We start from the raw sequence: 15,728 nt of genomic DNA on the forward strand, positions 1-15,728 counted from the left end.
CGACGTATAAATTTGTATTCACCTATCAAATACCTTTATTTACTCAATTCCTCACTGTAGAAGAAGGGCAGAGTTTTGGCTTTCTGGAGTAGAGAATGCTACGGTAGTTGGGTATACCTGTAGCGCGCCATATGCTTGATGCGACTGCCACTGTTCCCTTTCAGTGGGTCACTTATATCGTGGGGTTATGGATTCACGTTCGGGAGATCTGTTGGCACCTTCACTTCCATCCTGTAATAAACCGTTCCTTCATTCCATCCCAACAGGGGCTTCTACCCTGGTGCTATGGGACAACTTATGAAAGATACGGATAGTTAAATAAAGAATGTTAAGGCAAATGCAGAAGGTGACAGGCGGCTTCTGTTTGTTTATAAGCCCCTGTCTTTTGAAAGAAAGGCTAAAGATTATGCTTGTTTATAAGCCCCTGTCTTTTGAAAGAAAGGCTGAAGAAAGGCTTCTAGTGAATGTCTACTGGCTAAAGGCTTCTGTCCTTAACGTGGCATGGTGCAGAACTTGCATGATATATGATGGAGATGGAGTGAAGAAGCACGTGGCTCTCATGCGAGGGTCCGCCCCACCACATCTGTTAGATTTTTGGAATAATGTTCTGGTGCATTTATGAAATTTTCTTTCAAAACAGCCTAGAAAATATAGCATTCTACTTGCTTTAATATTTTCTTCATTGTAGTCCTAATAATAAATCTCTGATGCACTGGTAAATCATTTAATATATCGTCACTGGTAAGTCATTTAATATATTGTCAGGATGCTTCAAATGTAAAATTCGGCCATCTTCTTGATTGAGATGTGTTTGCTACATGACATAATGATCAAATAAAACACATCAATGCTTGCTGTTGCAGCTGTCTATGCTACTCAATCCTCTTTGAAAAATGATTGAGGGCGTCTTTTCTAAATCCTTGAACCAGGATGACTGTCTTGGAACTTCCAAGAGAGAGAAATATTTGTCTCTTTTAAGTTTTAATGAAGGATTTAGATCCTGCCCTTTTCTACTGGTATACTACTAGTATATGGCAATATGTATTTCATCATCAACGCTCCAAACATTTGCAACAACTAAGTGGACAGAGGAACCAAGTTTTAACGAAGGATTTAGATCCTGCCCTTTTCTACTGGTATATGGCAGTATGTATTTGATCATTAGCGCTCCAAACATCTGCAACAACTAAGTGGACAGAGGAAACAAATACACCATATGTTTTATTAATTGTTTTCATATCCGGCAGGGACTCCGGCTGCCTGCAGCTCTTGTTGAAATTGAAATCGAAATCATTTACATGTATTATTGGGTATCATAACTATCTAACCATAAACTTTTAATGTAACGTTGAATACTATTCGAATAAAACCTTTTGAGTAGGTTTTCGTAGTCCTTTAGAACTTTGATTGAAGTCTTTTAAATTCGACATTAGTTCAAAGTCTCCCATGCAATAAGTTAGACAACGTTTACACCATTTCGAAAACAGAGTAATTACGTCCACGACACATTTGATTGACTCTTAAATTTATTGTAGTGAAATTTTAAAATTTCAATTTATTTATATATTTTAGATATTAAAAAATAATAATTTTATTAAAAAAGTTATTTTTAAATTTAATAAAAAACATACATAATAATTGAACGCAAATTTAGCGTTTAGAACAGGATTCTAGGAAAGCTTTCTATATCCTCACGGAGAGCTTTCCTCTCTAAATATGTTGGAATTAATTGAGAAAGTTAAATTTAGAATTAATTGAGAAAGTTAAATTTAAATTATTATTATGATAATAAGATTGAGACTCTAAGCTCTCAGATTTAGATTTCATTATCTAAAAAAGGGTTGAAACCATTTTAATTGTAAGAAACCCTATATGCATTATATGTACTAGACTGTTCTCCAATTTGAATATGTAGTATTGGTTGTAGTGCTTGGTCACTTTCGACCGTGTCTCTCCAGGTACCTTACCTGAAGAGAACATCTATTTTTATCATGGTATGAGGTATGAGAGCTTCAGAGTTCGATCCTGTAAACCGAGTAAAGAGCGCGACTGAGGCTAAAGTCCATGTTTTGTCGGTCGTCGCAGATTTCAAATGTACAGTCTCGAAGATCTTCACGAGACCCTGGTATATAAGCGGGACGACTGTGTGTTTGGAAAATTGTTGCTGGCGGTGACTGTCTCCGTGATTGACTAGATCTGGCGTGTAGGAGGCTGTAGTTGAGGCCGTTTTTCTTGTGCTGCAACAGATTAACCCCTTCGTGGTTTTCGTGGCTGGCATGGCAGTCGTGTAAGCTGTGCGTATAAGGAGCTGGAGGCGTTGTCTCTCGTACGCCTGGAGGAGGTGGAGGAGGTCGCAGTTAGGTGGATCTGCCGGGTTCTGGAGCGCTTCACCGTGAAGGAGGAGGTGCAGTAGTGGGAGCTAGATCCGTGTGGAGACCGCCCGGTGGATCGTGGAGGTTGAGATCACCCTGTATGAAGGTTGCAGCGACTCTGCATTTTTTTTATTCGTGGAGGAGTGGCGTGGTGATCGTTGAACAGAGAGACGACATGTGTGTCAGTGGCGTGGAGAACGTCGGCTGATCTAGTGCAGTGGAGGCATGGTGTGGTTGTTGGGATCTACCCGGAGGTGTTCTGCCATATTCGTGGTGATAGCCGCGCGCTGCTGCTATTGTTTCCAAAGTTGCTGTGTGGAGGTTGCCACTGGAGTGAGGGTGCCTGCGCACGGGGTTGTTGACATCCGCCGCTCACAATTTCTACTAAATCGCTGCCACGAATTTCCGAAAAATCATTGTGTATTCCCATCAAGCCCTACGCGTTCTTAAGAATTTTTCATTTTGACTAGAGCTAAATTATTGATTTTGTCTGTTTCAAAGTGACAAATTTGCTTTACGTGGAGACTGAAAAATGTGGATGCCTCAAGTTAACGTTGAGAGTTGGCATTCTCTGATTTCTCGAACGTACGCTCACTGCAGCAGCCAGGCTTGGAAATCTGTTCCGTTAAATTGCTATATATACAAAGAGAAAAAGAGAGAACTGTCTGAGTGGCATTGGTTAAGTGCTAAAATTTGCTAGACACATTGGTGGCTAACTACAGAGAGAATTTGGTGATGGAAGGTAGGACTGAGAATAGAAGGGTTTGTATCATAGGGGCAGGAATGAGTGGTCTCCTTGCAACCAAATATTTACTGAGTCGAAATCTGAAGCCCACGGTGTTTGAAGCAAAACAAGGAATTGGCGGCCTGTGGAGAGAAACATTTTCTTCAACAAAGTTACAGACTAGTCGCCCTGCCTTCGAATTTACTGATTTTCCATGGCCAAGACATCTAACTAACCAATTCCCAACGCACTCTCAGGTGCTGGACTACTTCCAGAGCTATGCCATGCATTTTGGATTGCTTCATTACATTCACTTCAATTCCAAAGTGGTGGAGATTCGATATATTGGTCAAGAATATTGTGAGAACAGTCTGGAACATGATGGGTTATGGGGTAAGAACGGACGTCCATATGCATATAATGCAGTTTGGGAAGTGGGTGTGCAGAAAAGCAATGGAGAATCCACAGAGGTAGAGACAGATAGAGGATAGAATATGGTTGTTTCCTTTTATGCATGGTACCCGTTAATTGATCAATGACACCAATTATCTTAATTATGAAGGCAATAGTAAAATAAATATAGCAATTTATTATTATTAAGGAATATCGTGTATAATACACAAATTGGATAAATTGGCGAGTACAACCTGAATACTTTCTTTATTACGTTTAAGTTTAGTTGATTTTTAAATTTTTTTTTTTTTAAAGTAGAAAAAATATTATTTTCCATTAATAAAGATGATTATAATAGTTTGTTTCTAATATATATTTAAAAATAAAAAATAAAAAAATTTGTTATTCATTTGCCTTTTTATTGAGTAAAAATTTAGTGCAAAATCTTATTTACTTATCATATCTCCATTATCTTTTATGATTTTACTTTGAAAATCTATTAGCATATTTCCATTTCTAAAGTGTTTCTGTACTCCACTCATACATAATTGCTTTGCTACAAGATCTCAATAGTTCCTTCATTTATTACTGCACCTTGTTGGAAAGAATGAAAGTGAATGAAACATGTTTATGATGCAATGCCCCTTTTTGATAACATGTGTGCAACCCCATTCTATCCGGGTACACATGCCTATCTGTAATCTGTAGAAGAGTCTTCTCCAGAATCCAAATACGCCTCATCCATGCGAAAAGATTGATAGGATTGAATTGAGTGTATCCCTGTACCCATTCTATGACACATTTTGAGTCCCCAAATATCTTTATGGTCTCAAAACCCAACCATTTTGCACATAGTAGTGTCCCCCATAATTCTATGATTTCTGTCGGATTGTTTGTGCCACTTCCTCCTTCCCACTAAAAGTGATCAAACTTACCAGATTCCAATACAATATATGCCCCACATTCATATTTCCTATATGCCCAACATCTTTTGATTGTAAGTACACCTTATCAAAAAAACCCACCAGCAATTCACTCCAAATATAAATTCAATTTAAATGTTTTAAGTTTTTGTTTTTCAAATTAATTTTAAAGTTGTTAGAATTTTGTAGGATTATAATTTAGATTTGAGTTATATATATATATATATATATATATATATATATATATATATATATATATATTCAAATCAAATGTTTTCAATGTGTTAATGATTATACCACCCTCTTCTAATTTGAAAGAATAGCTAGATTCACTTGGGGCCATGAAAATTTCCTGCCATCGAAGAATACATTGAATTGTTTTGGTTTCCCTTGGTTCATGCGGTAGCATCATTTTGAATTCTTAATACTATGCATTGGTAGATATGGGGATGTGGCCAAGATCCCATCACTTCCTCCTTGTTATAGACATTTTTGTGCCTTACAGCTCTAAGCATGAAATGTCCATAAACCAAGGGATCCTAAGTCCCTAAAGGTGTTGTTCCAGCTCCTAAAGAAACAAGGTCAACAAATTACAGCTTCTCCCAGAAGTTCTCCACCAGAAACTGCTCAGAACTAGTCAAATCAGGATCATTTCAGCTACTCCACTGGCTAGCTGCGTTGCAAAGCACCCAAATACACTGGCTAGGTGCATTGCAACGCACTTGAATGCACTACCAGGGTGCGTTGAGCGGGAAATGACAAGTGGCAGAGTCATTCCACGAGGTGGAGAGACAATGGAAGCTTCCAGGATCTTCTCCAATGACACTTGCCTCACAGAATTCAACCAGTGATGAGTAAGAGGCTCTCAGTCTCCAAGTGGAAGCAAGAACTGACAGAGAGAGGCCACTAATCAATTCATGAGCTAACTCATCCTCTTTGCATACATCTATATATGGATCCCCCACCAAGAGATCCAGGAGGCTGGAATTTTGTACATTGCAGAGAATTGCTGTTGGTTTTGAGATAGATATCAGAGTATTGGGTGATTTATGCTTTGTTGGAGGTGAAGAGGGGATTCTATGCTGGGAGGTTGATGCTGGATCAGGAATCATCGGTTGTAACTCCTCCTGGATCTTCTTGTTTTATCAATAAAACTATTTGAGTTTCTCCTACATGCTTGTATATCATTGATGTTGTTATATTTGTATGTTTAGCTTAAATCTGATCCTAAGCTTTTTATGAACATAAATCCATGTCTTTGTGTAGTTTCCTTCTTCTGTGATCTTGCAGGAACTTGGTGACGCTGGGCAAGTAAGGGAGCAGGTAGCTGGAAGCTGTCAAAGAGAAGAGAGATTGGATCAAAGGACTAGCGCAAGACACAGGTTGGTCCATCCTATTCCTCTTCGTTTATAGTTCATAAAGGAGAATACAAGAGTAGTTTTCCCTGTTTGTTTCTGAGGTCACTGTCACAACCCAGTGGGATAGGGTCGTTCTGAATAGACACTTTTCCCGATAACACTCCTGGTAAAGGGCCGGAAGTATTTCAAGGAAAAGTTTTTCATACATTGGACTACTCAGCCTTGGATGAAAAGAGTAATGCTGAGCTTATCAAAAGGAAAAAAATTGTAGTTATCGGTATTAGGAAGTCAGCAATGGATTTAGCGGTGGAATGCGCTGAGGCAAATCAAGGTATATATTGTTAGATACTATAAACATTACACCATAAATGTTTTTTGATTCATTGAGTATACTAGGGTTACTGATGAGCTCTCTTTAACATTTGATGGGGGAGAAGGTGGCCATCCGTGTACGCTTGTGTTCAGAGCAGCGCACTGGACAATTCCTTCCAACAGCGTTTGGGGAGTGCCCCTCTCATTTTTTTAGGGTACACGTTTTGCCCAGTTGTTACTTGAAAAACCCAGTCAAGGGTTTCTGCACAGCCTTATATCACGCCTATTTGCACCGATGGTATTCTTTTCTCTATTTATTTGGAATTTTCGAAGCATAAATCTCGGATAATATTAGGAGTAATTTGTAGAAGTTGTTTCCAAAACTTCTGGATTTTTTTAAAGCACTGGTATTATGTCTGAAGTTTTTTACTTACTTCTACCCAACACCAAAAATTCTATAGATAAATCTGCATAGACATACTTAAAATTCACAATAAAAGTAGTAGAGTGAAGATAACTTTATAGAAAATAGCCCCTATTTCAACAATTTTATTATTTAAATTCATGTACATTGTAGGTGTTGATTGTTTGTCTCTTTTTCTGCAGAGATGGGCAATGTTCAAGTTTGTGGAGCTCTACCTTATTCGAAAACTTCCTTTGCGAAAATACGGCCTTGTTCCACATCACAGCTTTCTTTAGGAGTTAACTTCTTGTCAAATTTCATCGCTTCCAGATGGTTTGTTTTCAAAAGCAGAGAAAGGTTGTATACACTTCCGAAAATCTACCAACTGGGGTTTTTGCAGTAAGGGGATTGTATTAGATGATCAAACAATGGTGGAAGCTGATCTTGTGCTGTTCGCTACTGGAACCAGCGAAAAAAAACTTAAGAGCCTACTTCGAAAGATAATTGCAGACGCTCTCGAGAAATCAGCTGCAGTTCCTCTATACAGGTTAGTTATTCACTATAGCTCTGGACTCTTTAATGTTTTCCTGTTTATTGTCATTGTTAATTCAAGTGCTTCAATTGAGGTGAAAAGGTTGGTGACTGATGAAGGTCTGAACCCTAACGCCTAAGTCAATTTTCTACTGAGAATAAACAGGGGACTCATCCATCCACGCATTTCTTGTATGGCCATTCTTGGATATCCAGAATGTTTATCGAATTTGTATTCCACTGAAATACGTGCTCAGTGGCTCGTTGATTTTCTTTCAGGCAAATTTGTGGTTCGAAGCATCAAGGAAATGGAGGGAGATATGGACAACCACTCCAAGCATATGAATAAATTTACACCCTCGTATTCGAAAATCTGCCTGGACAGTTTTCAGATATGGGACAATGATACCCTTTGCAGAGACATGGGACAGAATCCAATGAGAAAGAAGAATTGGTTTTGCGAGCTTTTCTCTCCTTACAGTAATTCTGATTATCGAGATTGGTAGACAGTAGTGTTTCCAGGAAAATATAAGGCTGTCTGCAGAAAGTGCATGTGTATGTAACGTTGGAATAGGTTTGCTTAACTTGCTTTTGACTGTTTTCGGTCGTTGAAAATCTCTAAATAGGGTAGAAGTGAATCAATTTCTTCTTATTTAACCGCTGTTTTGAAATTTGGAAGATCCCATTTGTATATAACTGTATCTGATTGAATGATCACATGAAAATTAGCATTGTACACACTTGCAAAAACACTCAATTTATCAACTTGGTCTTTACACTGAAAATCCTTGTCAAACTCCTTCGTGCAGCATGTCCGAGAGGTAGTTATAAATGTATCTATGTATTGAAAGGACCATTATCACGCGGGGTATTGAGTTGGTAAGGAATGATAACTTAATCCATGCATTCTAATGCGATTACATCAATCCGTGAACTCTCAAAACGGCTTTTTATCCTGACAATAAGAGAACGAATCAAAAGTATTGGATTTCTCATCTTGATTTTTATACCCATGGAATTCTTTTCAAAATTGAATAAGATCACAATGGCTTGGACCCACCTGACACTAGTAAGAATTGAAATGACCAACAGGCTGCTGTGCATTTGAGTTCTGTGAAACGAAGGATTCTTCATTTGACGGAAGCTAAATTATGGATTTGGATTGTTTCAAAAAGACAAATTTACTTTACAATTATGGTGTATAATTGTTATACAATTTAAAGAGACAGATGAGACTGAAAAATTTGGATGCCACAAGGTAACGTGGCTGCGACACAATGATACGTCATTCTGTGATTCTCGATTGTAGCATTTTGAAACTGAAACATGTGAAACGTGGATGCGATAGAAGGTAAACGTCGAGAGTCAAAAATTCTGTGATTACTCGAATGTTAAGCCGAGTGCAGCAGCCAGGCTTGGTAATCTGTTCCGTTAAATTGCTATATACACATAGGGAAAAAGTCAAAGCAGGCTGCTTTTTTCTGTTAAGTGTGAAGCCAAACTCAAGTACACTGTGCAATTGACGGCAATTGACGGCGTTGACTACTCGACACTCTGCCGTCCCAGCCGTCACCGCCACACCTGCACCAAACCTACCACACCACCATTCGTCACCGCCACACCTGCACCAAACCTACCACACCACCATTATGTTGGAATTTTCTGATAAATTTCATAACAGACAGACAAAAATTGCTCTGTTTTTGCACTCTGTTTTTGCACAGAAAAACAGAAAATCACTTGCTGGAAATGGTGTTTCAGCAACACAGTTTTTTTTCAATCGCTGTAACTTGTGTTGCAGCAACGCTGTTCGTGGTGTTGCAGCAACGTAAATTTTTGACGTTAAGTATTTTTTGAGTTACGGTGTAACAGCAACAGGAAAAAATCAACTTTCGTTTATTAAAAATAAACTAATTGTTACAGATTTGTCTTCCTCATACTGAGGGAATTTCACAACTTCTATTACAAAACAGATTCACCAAGGAACGCTTCTGTTCCACACAAATAAACATCTGTTAAACAAATTTCATTCAAATATCTGCACTGCTGTGCATTTTTTCCTTTCTGCTCTTTGCTGCGCTGTTGCATCTACTCCTGCTGTGCACTGCTGTGTGTTTCACTATCTAGTAAGTATTATCTTCACGCTGCTGCGTGCTCTCCTCTGCTCTCTATCAATCTGCTGCTAACCTCAAAACTGAACTGCTGTGTGATGCATTTATATGTAAAAACATATCTGATTTAAACAATAAAATATTACAGAATATCTTCTAATGCCTATCTACGAATTTATTGCAGCAAGGCGGTGATGCTTCTATCAAAAAACAAATCGGCTGTCTGCAGGGGAATTCAATTGAAACTTTAATGCATATTAATGTGCAAAAATATCGGGCTTGACTTTAAGGCATCGAATAGGCTGGAGTATTTACTGCAAATCCAGCTGTTCATTGTTGCAGTTGGAATTAAATTCCAACACTCCCCCTTAATTTCAACTGCTGCATACCCAGACATTTCCTGAAATGATCAAAACCTCTCTTTGCTAATGGTTTTGTCAAGATGTCAGCAAGTTGATCCTCTGTTCTGCAGTGCTGCAAAACAATCTCACCATTGTTAACCAATTCACGTATGAAGTGAAATTTGGTGTCTATGTGCTTTGTTCTTTTATGAAAAACATAGTTTTTAGACAATGCTATTGCTGAGCTATTGTCACAGTAAATGGTTGTGCCCTTTTCTTGTTCATGACACAAATCTTTGAGAACTCTTCTCAGCCATACTGTTTGGCATGCTGCTGCTGTTGCTGCCACATACTCTACCTCTTCTGTTGACAAAGCCACAACTGGTTGCTTCTTGGAAGCCCATGAGATGGCTCCCGATCCCATATGAAACACATATCCCGATGTACTTTTCTTATCATCAACACTTCCAGCCCAATCACTGTCAGTGTAACCTGTCAACATGAAACTTTCAGAAGAGGAGTATAAAATACCAAACCCCTTCGTTCCATTCACATACCGTAGAATCCTCTTGGCTGCCTGCCAATGAGTCTCTTTCGGTCTTTCCATAAATCTGGAGATTAAACTCACAGCGTGCATAATGTCCAGCCTAGTTGCAGTCAAGTACATAAGGCTGCCAACTATGCTCTTGTATAGTTTTGGATCAAAATATTTGTTGCTGTCTTCTTTGGTTAATTTCAGCCCCACTACTGTTGGAGTCACAGCAGCCTTGCTGTTCTGCATGTTAAATTTCTTCAACACAGCTTCTACATATTTATCTTGAGAAATGAAAACACCATTTTCACTTTGGTCTACTTCAATTCCAAGGAAATATCTTAAGAAGCCCAAGTCAGTCATTTCAAATTCACTCTTCATGACTGCTTTAAAATTAGCAATGAGAGAAGCATCATTGCTAGTAAAAATCAGATCATCTACATATAAAACAACAATAATAATCTTACCGTCATTCTGTTTTATGTAGAGTGTGGGTTCACCATCATGCTTATCAAACCCATTCTCAATCAGATAAGCATCAATTCTGCTGTACCATGCTCTTGGAGCTTGCTTCAGCCCATAAAGAGCCTTCTTCAGTTTACAAACTTTATGCTCTTGGCCTTCAACTTCATAGCCCGAAGGTTGATCAACATAAACCTCTTCTTTTAACACTCCATTCAGGAATGCAGATTTAACATCCATCTGATAAATCTTCCATTTGTGTTGTGCTGCAATAGACAACACTGTTCTCACTGTTTCCATCCTTGCTACTGGTGCAAAGGTTTCATCATAGTCTTTTCCTTGCTGCTGCTTGTAGCCTTTCACAACAAGCCTTGCTTTATTCCTATCAATCTTACCTTCAGCATTGCTTTTGGTCTTATAGACCCACTTAACTCCAATGGCATCCTTACCTTCAGGGAGGTCCACTAACTCCCATGTTTTACTCTTCTCAATTGCACCAATTTCTTCATTCATTGCTTCAATCCATTTATCTTCATTTACAGCATCTTCAAAATGGATTGGGTCATCAATATGACAATACAAAGCGAATAATGAATTCAGACCGGTATTGTTACTTACCTCTCCTTGTTCATAAATCTCATTCAGATTTATGAATCTTGGTCTTCTTGGTGTGCTTGGAGTTCCATCCGAACTTGAGGGTATATCTGATCCCTGTGGTGTTTCAGCAACAACTGTTTGTGGTGTAACAACAACTGTTCTTCCTTGACTTCTCAAGGCTGTTCGAATTCCAGCTTGTGGTGTGGTTTTCTGTACTTGCTGTGGTGGAAGAGGAGCCACCAAGGAAGGATTATTTGTTGCTGTCCCTTCCTCTTGTTCTTCATGAGACACAACTGTCTTCACATTCACTGTTTTTTCCAAGCTTCATCTTCAATGAACTACACATCTCTGCTTACTATTAATTTCTTGGTGGATGGATTATAAAGTTTGTATGCTTTTGACTCATCACAATAGCCAATAAAGACACACTTCTCCCCCTTATTGCCAAGCTTTTTCCTTAGCTGATCCGGTACATGTGCATATGCCACACAACCGAATACTCTCATGTGAGTGACAGTTTGTTTTTGACCACTCCATGCCTCTTCTGGTATTCTGTTCATGACAGCTTTAGTTGGGCATCTATTCAAGATGTAAACTGCGCAAGTAACAGCTTCTGCCCAATACTCATGCGGCAAGTGTTTTGCCTTTAGCATACTTCTGACCATGTCAAGAATGGTCCTATTCTTTCTTTCAGCAACACCGTTTTGTTGAGGTGTATATCTTGTGGTGAACTGCTTTTGTATGCCATTCTCTCTGCAAAAACGCAAAAAGTCTTGGGAGATGTACTCTCCTCCTCTATCTGTTCTGAGCACTTTGATATAATGCCCACACTGCTTTTCAACAAGAGTTTTGAAGTGGCGGAATTTCTCAAACACTTCACTCTTCTGTTTCAGTATATACACCCATGTCTTTCTGGTGTAATCATCAATGAAAGTTAAAACATATTTATTTCCGGCAAATGATGGTATTTGCATCGGTCCGCACACATCAGAGTGAACAATTTCCAAGGGTGCTTTTGCCCTTATACTCTTTCTTGCTGGAAAGCTTTCTTTGTGTTGCTTGCCCAAGATTCAGCCTTCACAAAGGCTGTCCGGTTTCTCAATCAACAACAATCCCTTTACCATTCCCTTTCTGTGCAACAGATTCAGGCCTCCGAAATTGAGATGTCCAAATCTCAAATGCCACAACCAATTCACATCTTTCACTTGTTCCTAAAAGACTTCTTGTGTTACAGCCGCAATAGTTCTGCCTTCCTTCAAATCTGCCCTGAGTTTGAGAGGAAACATTCTATTGCTGGTCATCTGCACCTATGCAATGATCTTCTTACTTGGAGGTATGTCTCTGATAGTACACAAATCACCTTTGAAGAACACGTTGTAACCTTTGTTTATGAGTTGTCCAATGCTCAAAAGATTACATTTCAGACCAGGTTCATAGTATACCTCTGGCACAATCATCTGTTCTCCATTTTTTGCTTGAATACTGACTCTGCCCTTACCCTTGATAGATATCTTATCATCGGTCCCTATTGTTACTTCAGATTTCACATTTTCATCCAGATTGGAAAACATTGCAATATTTCTAGTCATGTGATTACTACAACCTGAGTCTAAGAACCAAAAATCTTCTTGTTTGTCTTGTGCTATGTTACATGTTAACAGCACGTTCTTTGGGTTCTTATCTTCTTCATTTGCAAAATTAGCATTCTGCCTATTATTCATGTCATTTTGTTTTTTCTTGCATTCATTGGCGTAGTGCCCAAATTATTTTAAAAAATGACATTGGACTTGGGATTTGTCATACCTTTGTCCATGAGCTTGCTGTTTGCTCGAACCTTCAGCTTGGTTCTGATTGCAGCTCCTTCCGCTTGTGCTAGCAGGGTAATTTCTGCCTCTGTTTTAGCTTCTTCCACGACCTCTGTTATTTGCTCTGCCTCGACCTCTTCTTTGGCCAAAAGACATTTGAGTCTTGAATGCTTGCTCAAATGAGGAATCTGTTCCTCTACTTAGTCTATGTTCATGAGACAAAAGTGAAGCACTCAGCTCATCTACCGTGAACTGTGAGAGGTCTTTTGTTTCTTCTATTGCTACCACAATAGATTCAAACCTTGAGGGTAAACATCTCAAGATTTTCTCTACAATCCTTCTATCTTCAAGAATCTCACCATGAGATCTTATCTGGGTTATCAAGCCAATAACCTGAGTGAAGAATGAATCTATTGTATCAGATTCCTTCATGCTGAGATTTTCAAAGTCTCTCCTCAACATCTGCAACTTTGCAGTCTTCACCTTCTCCATGCCTTGATAGGCAGTTTTGAGAATATCCCATGCCTCCTTAGATTTTGTTGCTGCTGCAATCCGCGGAAAAACACTTTCATGTACTGATTGGAAGAGGAAAAAGAGGGCTTTGGCATCCTTCTTTCTGTCGCCCTTCAACTGGTCTCTTTCTGCTACTGTCAAAGCAGCCAGTGCTGTTGCATCTGTAGGTTCAGCATAGCCATTTTCAACCAGCTCCCATATTCCTTGAGAAGCAAACAATGCTTTCATTGTTATGGACCAATAACTATGATTCTTCCCATTAAATTGTGGCAATTGGGAATTTGTCAAACCTGTTCCAGCATCTGCCATTTTAACCTGTATTGCTAAAGAAGAGATACTGACCGTAAAATGAAAACAAGCAAAAACTTTCTCTGCTGGAAAAAGTCAGCTAAACAAGCTTCTTACAGCTCCTACAGTGAAAAACAAGCTCTGTTTTTGACTCACTGAGTGCCTAGACCAGCTCTGATACCATGTTGGAATTTTCTGATAAATTCCATAACAGACAGACAAAAATTGCTCTGTTTTTGCACTCTGTTTTTGCACAGAAAAACAGAAAATCGCTTGCTGGAAACGGTGTTTCAGCAACACAATTTTTTTTCAGTTGCTGTAACTTGTGTTGCAGCAACGTTGTTCGTGGTGTTGCAGCAACGTAAATTTTTGACATCAAGTATTTTTTGAGTTACAGTGTAACAGCAACAGGAAAAAATTAACTTGCGTTTATTAAAAATAAACTAATTGTTATAGATTTGTCTTCCTCATACTGAGGGAATTTCACAACTTCTATTACAAAACAGATTCACCAAGGAACGCTTCTGTTCCACACAAATAAACATCTGTTAAACAAATTTCATTCAAATATCTGCACTGCTGTGCATTTTTTCTTTTCTGCTCTCTGCTGCGCTGTTGCATCTACTCCTACTGTGCACTGTTGTGCATTTCACTATCTGGTAAGTATTATCTTCATGCTGCTACATGCTCTCCTATGCTCTCTATCAATCTGCTGCTAACCTCAAAACTGAACTGTTGTGTGATGCATTTATATGTAAAAACATATCTGATTTAAACAATAAAATATTACAAAATATCTTCTAATGCATATCTCCGAATTTATTGCAGCAAGGCGGTGATGCTTCTATCAAAAAACAAGTCGGCTGTCTGCAGGGGAATTCAATTGAAACTTTAATGCATATTAATGTGCAAAAATATCGGGCTTGACTTTAAGGCATCGAGTATTTACTGCAAATCCAATTGTTCATTGTTGCAGTTGGAATTAAATTCCAACACATTACCACACCACCATTTCTTCTAAATCTCCATCTGATCTCCATCTGAATCACATGCTCCTATAAATTTGTAAAATTTATAATTTCTCTGGTCATTGATTGCAAGCCAAGGCCCATGCCTCTCTCTGTGTAATATGAAGTTATGTTTTCTCTTCTGCTGTCAATTTTCTTCTGTTGTTGCTACATTGTCTATGATGTTTGTCTGCTGCCATAGAAGTTTTAAATCTCTGAACTAACAACTGGTATCAGAGCCAGTGATATTCAGAGTGCCGTGAATGTGTCATAAATTTTTTAACTGCTGAACTGTTGTTGTTGTCAGCTTGAACACACTCGCCAGATCCGAGTCGAAGTTTGTTCCTCGTGAATGTGTCATAAATTTTTTAACTGTTGAACTGTTGTTGTTGTCAGCTTGAACACGCTCGCCAGATCCGAGTCGAAGTTTGTTCCTCGTGAGCAGCACTGCAAGAAGCCATTATTGAGCAGCAGCAAGTCGCCTCTGCAATTGTTCTCTGCAAGCAGTCGTTATGGAGCAGCAAGTTGCCTGTTCTCTGCAAGAAGAAGCTGTTAGATTTCTTTGTTCTGAAAATACGTTGGATTGGATAGAGGTCCTGGCTTGAAAGGACCATAAAAAAATTGGACGAGAACAGGAGGGAGGACCGCTGTTGAAGGAAAACCGAAATCGAAGGAAAGTGGACAGTTGTTGAAGAAAAACTGAGATTGCAGGAAAAGAGGACGACTGTTGAAGTTGGAGTGCCAAATGTTGAAGTTGGAGTGTCAAATGTGGAGTTCGATGCCATGCTGTAAGCTTTTCAAATGGATATACGGGCCACTTATTTTTGAAGTGTGAAGGCTTTATGTTTTTTTTAAATGTTGTCTTAATTTTTCAAAAGAGCACGTATGTGTGAACTTGAGCCGAAAGTTTTTTTTTAACTTATTAGTGTGGTTTCATATATCTTTAATGTTGGATTTTATGTTTTTTTTAAACATAAAAAGTATAGTTTATTAAAAGGAGTTTTATTACCTAGTTTTTGAAGTGGCAAGAAAAGAGAAAAAATTAAAAAAAAAAAA

General features: G+C 38.6%; 1 pseudogene; it reads left to right on the forward strand.

Annotated features, from left to right (window-relative positions):
* The first annotated feature begins 3,107 nt into the window (after nucleotides 1-3,107).
* Nucleotides 3,108-15,228, forward strand: LOC149175788 (putative flavin-containing monooxygenase 1; annotated as a pseudogene).
* Nucleotides 15,229-15,728: the final 500 nt, after the last annotated feature.

Source organism: Pinus tabuliformis, chromosome 4_1 (assembly GCF_031772625.1).
Source record: "Pinus tabuliformis cultivar Carrire ecotype Pingquan chromosome 4_1, CPIR1, whole genome shotgun sequence".
NCBI classification, from domain to species: Eukaryota; Viridiplantae; Streptophyta; class Pinopsida; order Pinales; family Pinaceae; genus Pinus; species Pinus tabuliformis.